Below are 12,860 nucleotides of genomic sequence, written 5' to 3' on the forward strand. Positions count from 1 at the left end.
CATTCTTGTACTCAGCATCGCACAAGGAGTATCTTCTCATCTCGCTCGACAATTGACTTACCAGGAGCATGATTTGGGGGGGAGTGCAAGAAAATGAAGTTGAGGCGAAATATTGCAATGCATTTATGTGAACATCGTTACTGGAGAACTTTTGTCACAACAACTGTTCGTCAATTTTGCCACTTCTTCTCTGGTTATGGCGGAAAAATTGTATCAAATTGAGGGAGAAGAGAGGAATGAAATCACGTAAAGTTACTTATGTCGATGGCAAAATGGTTATACCATCATTTATTGCAATTGAGGAGGAAATTTCTGTGCAGAAAATGTCACAAGTCTGCAGTGCACATAAGAGCCCACGGCAGAAATTGAGGTTGGGAGAAAACGTACACATTGAAATGCAATAAAATGAGAGTCATGCAAATTGAATTTTGTATCTTTATATATATATAAAATATACACAAATTCTACCTCTCGCTCTCTGTCCACCCACTTTTCTTCTCAAGCCATTCATCCTTATTATGCAATCTTTCAATTTAATTTCACCTGAAATCTTCTCCTTGTATGAATACTGAGTTTCTTTCTTGGAGACCATTTCGAAATGTGAGCTTTTTGGCATTATAACATTGTAGAGAGAGAGAGATGCTGAAGAGAGGAAGTTCTTTCGTTGAAATGCCTTACCGTATTCTCATTTGCAATGATGGCAATTGTAGAATTGAAGATGTTTTGGAAAATGCACACTCGTATGTGAAGGTTTCATCTGTGCTGCAAAACTTCTTCTCGCCATCTTCGCATGAATCCATGAAATGCCTCACAATATTTGCCTTCACACAAGAGCCCAAGAGTTGAGAATGTAAGCGAGACGAAATGGTGAAAAACTTGTCCAACTTCAATGATAAATCCACACTAAGACGATACCGAAATGTTGTACAACAAATACACTGGCAAAACAGGTCGATCTAAATGAAATTCAGAGGTAAAACCTGATACCCATATGACTATACAGCCGAGAGCATGAGAATATGGTGGTACGAATGGCAAGAAACTCATGTAAAGTGCACCTTGTGCGATTGCTACCAACTTCATGCCGACACAATGCAGTTTAGCGACATGAATTGAATTTATAAAGGTGAATTTTGTGACCAAATTCATCTGCAAAGACATTCGACTGAAGCTTTTATATTCTTTTAGGGATTTTTCTTTCCACGTGAAAACACTCAAACTAATTTTCGTCAGCTCAACCAATACTTTTTACCAATTACTTGGGGAGTTAATTTTAGGCGAGAGAAAGAAAAAGAAAACCATAAAATTGACAGGTGTGAAGTTTCCTGCGTGGAAATTCCTGTTCAGGAACCTTTAATTACACAGCGTCAATAAAAACTTATAATGAAAAATTTCACCTAAACTTCTTCCCTTGACTTTTAAACAAGCCAAATGTGCGAGAGTGAAACTTTTAACACTCTTACTTTAGTAATGAGTTTCATCCCCCAATCAATACACCCTTTCCTCCTGATAACACTGAACCGCACATATCAACATTACATGGAGTTCCGCTCCATTTTATAAAGTGGGTGTCATCGCAGTGACAAATGGCAAAAAATCCCTATTCATTATGTCCACACAGAGAGAGAGAGAGAGAGATGTGAATGGTGCTTCAATGGGCCCTCGATGGTAATCGAAATTTATGATTTTATTCATCTATTCAGAGGTGCTCTCCAAAACAAACTGTTGTTCACGGGAGGTTCTCCAGTGAAAATATTCACGCGTTATAACAAAGATTTCAAGAGCACGTGGAAAAAAGCCGCAAAAATTCCCTCAATGATCCCCGTTAAGGCGTACAAAATTGAATGTAAAAAAAAAATCGCGGAAAATTGAGAACAAAATTCATTCACATTGAATGCAATTATGTCAAAACCATACGGAAAAACAGAATTCTACAAATATATAATAATTAGTATACGCAATAGCATTTATCCACATCATTCACAACACAAAGTTATAACACACTTTTTATGGCATTGCCTGCAAATTGGGCATCATCATATAGCCATAGAGAAATTCACCTCCCCGTAATGAGATGCTATTTGCACTCAATTGATTATAATTTATATACGCACATATTTTTCAAATATTGGCACGCAGCGTAGGAAATTGAACCGGGACATTAATGTGATTTATTGGCAATTGACTCACCCCTCTCAAATTGAGGTTAAAAAGTTTAATGTTTTGTAAATGAAGAACAAAAAAAAGTATTCATCAGCCCAGAGAAGAAGGAGTCTCGTGACCCTCAATTGGAGTTTAATATCTTCACCATCAGTGCGCGCTGTGGTGATAATTTCACTCTGATGGTGTGCCGTCTGGAAGGCGTGGTTTGGTAGATGAAACTCAATTATGGACTTGAGATTCTCAATTGATATCGACACACAAATACCAAATTGATTCATCCGAAAATCAGGGCACAAAAGTTACTTGTGGTTATAATTCAGAGGATGTTAAAGGAAAGGTTGAATTCGAGTCGCGAAACTGGGATGTTTTTGAAGTAATCAGACTTGAAGACAATCAGGTGAAATTTATTGATGAAAATTCTACACTGTGCAGAACAATTTGAGCACAAGAATCTGCTCAATCGATTGTTTTTATTAAAATAACTTATTAATTACTATAGAGTGAGTAATTTTCTGTACAGAATTGAGAAGTACGAAATTGTATGAAAACTTTGCAGAGGTTACTCTAGGCAACTTTAACAATTTCACAACTGTTATTTGCATTTAATTTCGACACACACTTTGCACCTGGTCGGAAAATTCATTACATGGAAAACTAAAATATTTGTTATAATAATGTAGCGTTATGTGTTCAATTAAGGACTTTTCCAAAATATCTGTCACTTCGAGGAGTTCTTAAATACAATTTTGGGTGGCGAAAGAGCCGTCGATGTCATTATTTATTCATGGGACAATTGCGAGGAGAAAAGCCCGCAATGTGTGTATGTCTTTTATCTCGTGAACAAAGTGGAAAAATCAAATATTTAGAAATGTGACAGAATGTGACGTTGTGCGGGAATTTAGTTGATGAGCGCGGGGAGAAAAGCCTATGAAAAGTGGCGACACGTGGCGTGCAAATAAGCGGATAAAAGTTTATATCCAAGAGGATTTTTCCACAGAGGGTGGGAAAAAATCGGGGTGCGCTTTTGTGAGTGACAAACAGCGATGTCAAGTCCTAAATTCAATGCAGTCCTATTGAAGAGTCGCTTGTTGGCTTGTTTAGAGGACATTGCTGAAACAATACATGCTATAATTCGATGTATTATTCATAATTTGAGCTGAAAGGCCTATTCTCATTTTATGCAAATTGCTAAACTGTGCGCCCCAAGTCTCATGGATTAATCAATTCTTGTATGAAATATTGTGTGACACTCTCTGCCATGCTACATTATAAATGGAATATGTCTTAGAATTATTGACTAGCGTTCTGGATTTGACGGGGTCTGAGAATGGTGGCAAAGGGTAGCCGTAATTTTCACTTTGACATTCTATGTGTTTGTGAATTCAATCGAGAAATCCACAATTCCTTCACTCACTGATGAGAGTGTATCGCTTTAGGTGAAATTGCCCATTGGATTTGACAATTCCATGCGAAAGTCTTTGATGTTATCATGAAAGGTGTACTTGATACAACTGGTTATGATTTCATGGGAGAAGACACAATCACACATTAATTGCGATAGAATCCATTTGAGTGGGAGCATAGAGACGCAATTTTGCGGTTTTGGTAATCATTTATGGGTGTTGCTATCAATTCCAATTAATTTGCAAATATGATCTCTCTCCTCAATTGCTTAACACTTCAATTTCAAGCGGGAAATTATCCTGTTTCCCTGAGTTTGTGGTGCTATTAATTTTTAAATTTAATCATACAGGGAATTGTCAGATTGTTTGTCGATCACAGTCGTGCTGAGAAATTCAAGACTATAAATGTCTGAAGTGCAGGAATATCGAAATCCTCTTTGGGAATAAAATCTCAATCCATTGGATATGATTAATCTAGCATGGAACAATACATTGTTTTGGGATAATGGCAATGGAATGGAAGAGAGAGAGAAAATATTGGCCATATTGTTCAGAGATTCTGCTTGATTGTTGATACGAAATCATCGATAAGGCCATCCAATTTCCTTAATTTATTGAAACATTTTTACCCTTTTGCATTTCTATTGGTGAATTATTCAAATGCCATTCTCCTACTATTCCACCATTGCGAGGGATTAACATACAATTATTGTCAAATTGAAATATTGAAAGAGTGAGGGGGAGAGAGAGAGAGAGAGAGATAAAGAGGCAATTCCATATGATTATGCCAGGAAAATATAAGACGTCAAATGTTATTTATCCAGTATTATCATAAATAAATTTGTATACTCAGAGACTTCCTCAATTTCCCATTCTCTGTTTAAAGTTGTGCCCTTGCCAAGAGCTTTTTCTCTACATCTCTTTCCTGTGCGTGAAGTAGAAATTGTACGCTTCTTGTGGATATTTTTCTTTATTACTTTTTAATAAAGTGTTTTTCTTTGTTCTTTGCAGAAGAGCGAAAACAGTGTGGGGACAAATTCCTGTACCAATCCACGGCGTCACGCGGGAAGTTGCGAGAAAAATCGCCAAGAATTCCCTCAACATTTCACTGGGTGAGTTGAGCAAAGCTGTAAGGGAATCACGTGGGATTTGTTTAATGTGACAATTAACATTGCAATTTTATATGAATTCCAATTGACAGAATTCACTTTGAGGTGTTTTTTAATGAAATGCAATAGCATAGCAAATGCCAGTATCAGTGAATGTCACTCATTTCTCATTAATCATTGGAGCGAATATTGTGTTCGCTATCTGCAAATATTAATTTCACTAAATCCCTAATTTAGTACCAGTGAATTTTTGCGGTAAATGCACAATTTTGATAAAATATATTTTTTAATATTCTCCCAGTGAAGCATGGTTTGTGCAATAAGTTGACGGATTTGGAGGTTTGGGGGGATTTGATGATGGTTTTTTGGGCATGTCAAATGCTTTGAAACTGCTTTTGTATTTGAAAATTTTCAATGTGTCAGAGTTTGTAACAAAGATCCCTCTTTGTCTATAGATTTGACAGGTCATCAGCGAACGCTAAACAACAAAAAAGACTGCGGTACGCTGAATCAATTGGTGGCAAATTTAGCGAACAAGGGAATTTCGGTATTTTGGGGATCGATAGGCATGATGACAAAAGTCATTGAATTATTCCAAAATCACCTCTGCGCGTGTTTCGTGGCTCTCATGCGGGAATCTATGGCGATGATTTAGGGGTTGTTTTGAAATGATGCCAAATTGTGCCATTAGTTTGATGTTTGGTTTTGCAAACTCGTTGAAATTATCGGTATTACTAATTAAGTAAACCCCACTCGATACAACAGATACTCTTCAAGTGTTCTCTGTGTGAGTTGCAAGGATTAAAGTTTAATTTGTTGTCTGTAATACTTGTAATGCGGAAGTGTGTGAAAAGCACGACTGGATATTTTGTCTATACACAGCTTTTCCGCATGCAATGAAAACATAGGATGATGAAAAGACATTCGCGAGATGTTCTTTTCATCGTCTTTTTGTTCTCTCTCTCTCTCTCTATTTACATATGCATGAAAATTGCAAACAATTGTCAGACTCTAGGTGTGAGTGATAAACTTGGGAAATGCATGAAATGTTGAAGAAAATTTCCTCGTGCCAGTAAAAAAAAAAGGAGATGAAGAGGATGCGATAAAAGTGGGATTCCATCCATTGTGAGATGCTTTTGGGTGTGATGGGGATGAGGAATGAGGGGTGTTTTGGTGGGACGGGTGGAAAAAAATGTGACAAGAAGTGATTTGTCTCATAAGTTTTCCTCCTTGCATTAGTTCCACTTCTTGAATCACAAAATTCCTTCCATCTCAGATATTAAAGTCTTTTTTTTTGCTGTCGCTATTGCGTTTATCCGCAAAATCTTTATCTTCTGTGCAGAAGAGCGAAGAAAATCCGTGAAAAATTCCCCAGTCGATAATCCGTTTTCAGCCAAAGGTGTGCAAAATGCATCGTGTGCTATGGAAAGTTGCTGGTGAGGAAGATTTCCGGGGTAGATTCTGCTCGCCACAATGAAATTTATGCTCCAGATAAGCTCTATCATTGACTATGAGATTGAAGAAATTAGTTTTGACCAAGGGGCTCGTCATACCATGGAAATTGTGTCTCTCAAATGCTTGATTTTCGGCATGAGAAACTTAAGAAAATCTACTTAGATCAAATGCAGAAAGTTGTGAGAGAAGTTTATGGAAAAGCTTGAAATGTGTGGCATTTCAAAAAGATTGTACTATTAGAGTCTCATTTAACTTTCAAATTGTCTACATTCAAATTCTAATGGTGAATATCGAAAGTTTGTCTTCTATTTTATCAGAGAGAGAGAGATTTTAGCGATGAGAACCGTGACTTTTCAATCAATTGGAAGTGATGATGCATTAGAAAAACTAACCGAAATATCTTTATTGGGAGAGACTTGAAAGTAGTTGTGATGGTAAGATGAGTCATTTGAAACTCAATAACACCTAATAAACAATTCCAGAGACATAATATAGTGTTCTCCTAAGAATTAGATGAAAGTTTGCAACTTATGCTATACATTGATTATGATAAAACTGCATAAGGTACAGTTAAGTAATTTTATTTAAACACTTTCCAAACTAAATCTATTACAAACAGACGACCTTTCCCACGCGCGGTCTAAAATATTTAGATATTATCCTCAATATAAAGTCTTTGTTATCGATAACATAACTCAGAAGCTTTCTGCTCAAGACTTCTTTCGGAAGCAATGTCGCTAGTGAAGTACCATCGCATTTTCAAGACATTTATCTTGATATTTTTAAGTGTTTGGCGTTTGGATTTTCTCCCAAAATCGAAATATGTGTGGCTAAATACGTTAAAATTGTTGGTTTTCCCCATTTTAATGTTCTCCAATATTTCACTTTCCATCTGGCATTTATTTTTCCAACTAAACTACGATAATATGATTGATCTGTCATTCACGATTATCATAATCTTTGGCTGTTTTCAATGTGCGATGATTTACATGGCAGTAAGCATTGTGAATAAGGAGAAAATTCAGAACATCGTGAAATACTTCGATTGTAATCTCAATACGGGACAGTATATGATATCGAATCTAAGGAAGACATCCTATTTAGCAACTCTTAGGCAAACATTCATCTTTGGAAGGTAGATAAAGAGCGATTTCTAATGTTTTTTTTTTGACTATTATAATAATCTTTTTCTCCAGACTCTTTTGGATCTTCATAACATCGTTCGGATTAGCAGTTGTGGTTTTTGATATTGTTCATTCTGAAAATAATACGCCGCTGTTGTACAGCATTCCAGGCATTTCTAAGCAGAGCATTTTCTACTATCCAGTGAACATTATCCTTCAATTGATATACAATCTCACCGCATTGGAATTCGTCGTTGGCTCAGATTTGGTTATAATTGTCATGATTATGTACTGCAACGCAGAAATCAAGTCCATTCTTGCTCTCATCTCTAATCTCAACAATGAGGATGTCGTTAGAAGCGAGGCTCATGTTATTTTAAAGATTATCTACGAAATTCACGCCAGTTTCTTTGAGAATGCAAAGCAACTGACGAACGCTTTCTGGCAAATCTACTTTTATAAACTCTCCACGATTCTCGTATATTTCTGCTCGGCAATGTTCCTGCTGCAATCGAAGGAAGTGTCCATCCTTGCCTGTTTCCTCTGTCTGACAGTCATTGTTGTGCAAAGTCTGCTTCTCTGCTACTTTGGTCAAATTTTACAGAACAGATCTGAAGAAATGGGAAATTCCCTTTACATGACAAAATGGTATTTGATGGATGCAAAAGATCGGAAGATTCTTCTTATTCTTATGAATGGCTTCAATAGGCCGATCAAAGTTGAAACATTTGGATTCGGAGTGATTTCTTACTACACTTTCGTTCAGGTTACCTTGCAAGAACATTTGTTAGAGTTGATGATTATGCTTTTCTTCTTTTTTTCAGATCTTTAAGGCTGCAACTTCATATGCTGCCATTATTTACACTTTTTTTCGCTAAAGCTTTGCATTGTAGTTTCAATGAGAGAAAATAATAAATAAATATTTCTGATCGTTCGCATATATAGAATTTGGAGTCCCAGGCCTAATGAAAGGAGTCAGAGATTCCAGGAAAGGTGCTTTCGGGATATAGTTTCTGGGGCTTCCGACACCCTAAATTCCCTACTGACTTACCCTGTTTCACCCTTAAGCGCGGGGTGAGATAGTTGCAAAGTTGGACACAAATTTGCAAAGGGGTAAAATCGTCTCTTCACACTCACACCGCCGAAGGTGTCGGCGTCCCAAAGCCATGTGACACCTTTCCTGGGTCCGGAGGGCCGGTGAGAAATTTGTGCAAGTGGTTTGGGAGATATACATTGTGAAATTGAACCCATGTTATACCTGTGAACCAATGAGGGGTGACTTTTGTCCTTTTATTAAAAGACCCCAAAAAGCACCTTCGAGTATTATGTCGGCTTTTGCAAAATAGATCCTTTTTGGTATGTCAGGGTGAGACTCGTCCCTTGAACTTTGCGGAGGGGCGGGCGGCGGTGGGGCTTCAGCACGTAGAGACTTTAAAAAGAAAATTCCCACGAATCTCGAGACGAAGGTGTGCAAATCCCAGTTGAATCGCTGTGGTTCTTTTTTTTTGAACACTGTTTTTCTGCAGTGGAATCATAAATTGATATAAATTCCACGTGATGCTTTGTTGGCATGGTTTTAATTTGATTTTCATGTTCGAGATTTTTTTTTGTTCTGAACATTTCTCTCAAGAGTATTTAGTGTAAGTGTCATATTTTGACACACATAATATCTAAGGCAAGCTAAAAGAGGCAAATTTATTGAATAGAACAGCACATTTGCTCTGGTGTTTCAACACTCAATAACACTTTGTTAGGTGCTTTGCCAGGTGCAAAAGAAGATTCTGGTGCGAAAGAAATGTAGTGGAAAATGTCTGGTGGAATAAATTCCAATTAGGAAAATGATTTCAACAGAGTGTGGCGCTGTTGTTGGGAAATCACAGTGCGAATGTTGGTGGGGAAAAGAATGGAGTTTGACGTGAAAAGATATCGATCTATATACCTTGTTTTTGGGGGCGAATGTTTCACTGGGAAAAAGTGTTAACGATGTTTTACCACTTCGTCGAAGATGTGCTGGGATATTTGGCTTTTGTAGGGGGGTTTTTGTGTTTGGGGCGGAAATTATAAAGTCAGCGGAAGTTTTTGTCCCTCTTTTCTTATTATGTTTAGGGGCGTGAGATAGAGAAATGTTCATTCGGAATTGTGTATATATACATTGTGTTGGGTGGTTAATTAATCATAATTTTCACAGTGAATTGACTGTGTTTGGTGGATGAGAAAGAAAATTAGGCGAAAGTTATATTTAATTAATTAAAGGTGGAATATTAGGTGACATTTACACTCAATGGTTGTGCCATAAATTTTCATGAATGATTGCGATGCTGTGTGACGCTTGGGGTCTTGGAAGATTGTCGTGAAAATTTGTTGGGTGGATTTGTGCTTCGCCTTGACCATTTGATGTTGACTCTTTTCTCGCAATTCAATGGTCACGATTTGAGCTCGGGAGGATGCTTTCCTCGTGCAGAGTGGATGAAAAACACCCCTGGATGGGACGGAGGGTCGTTTTTTTTTTCGCTTCTGGGGTTGGAGGACTTTTATGGTTGTATTTTATTACAATGTGTGTGCGGGAAATGGCTGGGATGCTGCGATGGGGAGAGAGAGGACATTGTGGAGATTCACAGGGAAAAATATGAATTTCTCCCGGCCGGCCTGGCATCCAGTGTCTGTAGGATGGATGACTGGGTGTGCAAAAGAGTACACATGGGTGAAAAATAGTGTCGAGGTGGTGTTTGGCAGTAAATAGAGAAGAATGTGTGACTTTACAAGTGGAGTAAATGGATATGAATACATATGAGTGTGACATATTTGTGTACGCCACACATATATTTTCATGAAAGTAAACAGAGAGAAAGAGAGAGAGAGAGGGAGAGAGAGAGAGGGAATTATATTGAATATTTTGTCTCTCCACTGTATTACATGACAAATGGCATGATTGAAGAGCGGAGGGCGAGTATGAATGAATTTTATTAATGGACAACAACCGAAGGTGGAGGAAGTGTGTGCGTGTGGCTCCTCTGCTTCAAGAAATATTGTGAAATCGTGCTATAAATGACTAAATGAGAAGCAAATGCAGAGGCGAAGCGCAATGGGAAGGAGGTCAAGAGTCTTGTGGCTCTTAAATGACTAACTGATCTCTCTCGCCATGTCCACTGGTGGATTTGGAATTATGACAAGTGCACCGACTGATTGTGGCTGTAATTCAAACCCACAGTTTTGGAGCTCTTCAAAGCTCTTCGTATAATTGCACTGGCTTTTTTTTTGCTTTTCACTGGTGAATTGAATTGATTCAGGCATCAATTTGCAATGTAATACAAACTTGTGTCCCTGATTTTGTCAAGTGTTGGTCGGATTCTCAACATTTTAACATCTATATCATTTGCTATATGGTGAAAAATGCTTTCCTTAGCAGCGCTTTAGAAGAAAATTCTTGCTTGGAAAAAGTCAATTTGAGATGTTATGTTTTCCACTATATATTTTCCCATATCTTCCAAAGTTCTTATTCGACTACCAAAAGTGGCGCGAATTTTTATGTAATCTCATCAACAGTAACTCTCAGAACACATCTGTATTTGTTTTTGACATTTTTTTGCTGAAATGTATAGATTTCTTCTTCAATTTTTCCACATTTTTCATTCTTTAGACCATGAAAAGACACACAACACAGAACATGTCCAATATCCTAACCGAAGTGGCTCAACTCCGTCTTAGTCCCATATCTAATGACCCAGTGGAGAATGGCAAAGTGATGTGTGAATAGTTACACTCTTTAGAGGCCACTCCAGCCAGTTGAGGCTTGAGTATGGGATGAAATGCAAAATTGCTGGAAAATTCTCATTCATGATTCATGGTGGAGCGCTGGAAAAATCTTCCGAGAGACATTAAATAACCCTGAATGGTTGTGGTAAATAAAAGTGGCAAGACGTGGAAGATGGGATGGAGAACAAAAAGAGAGATTTCTGCTCTCAGCCACACTGTGCCTCCTATTTAAGTTTGTCGGTTCATGAACTTCCTCGCCATTTCCACTGTAACTGCGCGGGGTGGCTTTTTTTTCGCCTCAATGTTGGAGCCATAGTGTTTTCGTCGGCTTTTCGACGTTAGGAGAGCGCGAGAGCGAGTGAGAGGATATTGAGGTCAGTTGCTGAGCTTTCTCACAATGGAGGTGAGAATATGGGCACTTCCTAAAGTGAGAAACTTCCGCGATTCAAAGCGTTGATGAACAGGACATGATGAAGATTCTGGTCCAGTTTTTTCTTTTTGTTCACCTTTCTCTGCCTTTGGGGGAATGAATGGAGGAAAAAACTTGTAAAGTAGCAGCATTTTATTAGTTTCCTTCACACCAGTGGATTGTCAGAAGCGCTCGCAGCGTGGAATATGGGTGGTGTTTTTGGGTGGTACAGGCAAAAAAAAGTGTGGTGCAAAATAAAAAGGAGAAAAATCACCACTATAAACGAATTTTACTGGCGTGAAAATATTTTTCCTAACCGACTTCTTCCCATTCACCGCGTGTGTGTGTGGGATGTTTTTTTTTCCCCTCTTTGTCGCAATATATGCTGCATTTTTTATGTGTGGCGAACTCATAAAAAAAGGAGGAACGCGAGTGCGTGTACGATATTAAGAGGTGGTGCGCCGCTGAGTCCGGAAACCATTGACAATTATCACCTCAGCTCGGTTATCAGGGAGCAACCAATCTGTCTGATTACACTTTTTTCTCTCTCTCTCTCTCTCTTTCCTCGTAATACTACACTTTGACACATTTTTCGGCCACGCTGAGGCACAGATAAGCGCATAGTGACAACGAAACATTGCCCAACGCGTTTTTCTCGTCGTTATACTTTAAGCTCGCGTTGGATTTTTCTCTTTGTGGGTCTTTTTCACAACTGGACGTGATTTATATCCTTTCCCATCTCTTCCTAGGCTAATTCTGCAGATTGACTCTCAAATATTTAATGAGGAGACGGATAAAAGCTAGCTTTTATGCTCGTTTTACCTTTTTCTGTGTTTTTCTCCTCAACAAATAGTTGCGATTTTGCATGTTATTTGCAAATGGTAAACGGTTGAGTGCGTATAGGAAAAATGTATGTTCAAAGCTTTGGCGGAAATATTTAATTCTTCGTGCGATATTGTGGCAAATCTGGGAAAATCCTGGGGAATACACGGAAAAGTGGGGCTTCTGGCGCGGTGTGATGTCGATGAGGAGCAAGAACAGTTGAAATGATGTGCATGACGTTTGAAAGTGACTATATTGAAGAATTCATTCCGTGTGTATCAGAATTGCTTGTACGTCTGTCTCGATTACATCATCACCATTAATTCTGACAACATGGGAATGTATCTAAGGATCTTTGTGCGCGAATGACATTAGGAATTCATGAGAGAATTTCTCATGATGAAACTGGGAGAATATCGTGTCGTTGATGTGCAATTTTTGCAATAATAGAATATCTTGATGAGGGATGCTCTTCGAAATGCGAACGTGTAATGCTAAGTAATGTGAAGGGGGTGTTTAAATGAAATTTTATGTGCGAGATTCAATTGCGTCTCGTGGGGTGGTTTGAGAAATTCTTCTGTAATTTACATGTTCTATTCCCGGCCCTCTTTTTTCACTCTCC

The 12,860-nt window shown here is 38.1% G+C and overlaps 1 long non-coding RNA gene across 1 annotated transcript in view; it reads left to right on the forward strand.

Annotated features, from left to right (window-relative positions):
• LOC132255510 (uncharacterized) overlaps positions 1-12,860 on the forward strand; it is a 30,306-nt gene that overhangs the window by 4,504 nt on the left and 12,942 nt on the right. The window contains exon 2 of the long non-coding RNA XR_009468187.1: positions 4,578-4,678. This is a non-coding gene — a long non-coding RNA (uncharacterized LOC132255510). The remainder of the gene's footprint in view (positions 1-4,577; positions 4,679-12,860) is intronic.

This window comes from Phlebotomus argentipes, unplaced genomic scaffold (assembly GCF_947086385.1).
Source record: "Phlebotomus argentipes unplaced genomic scaffold, Phlebotomus argentipes genome assembly contig_5, whole genome shotgun sequence".
Taxonomy (NCBI): Eukaryota; Metazoa; Arthropoda; class Insecta; order Diptera; family Psychodidae; genus Phlebotomus; species Phlebotomus argentipes.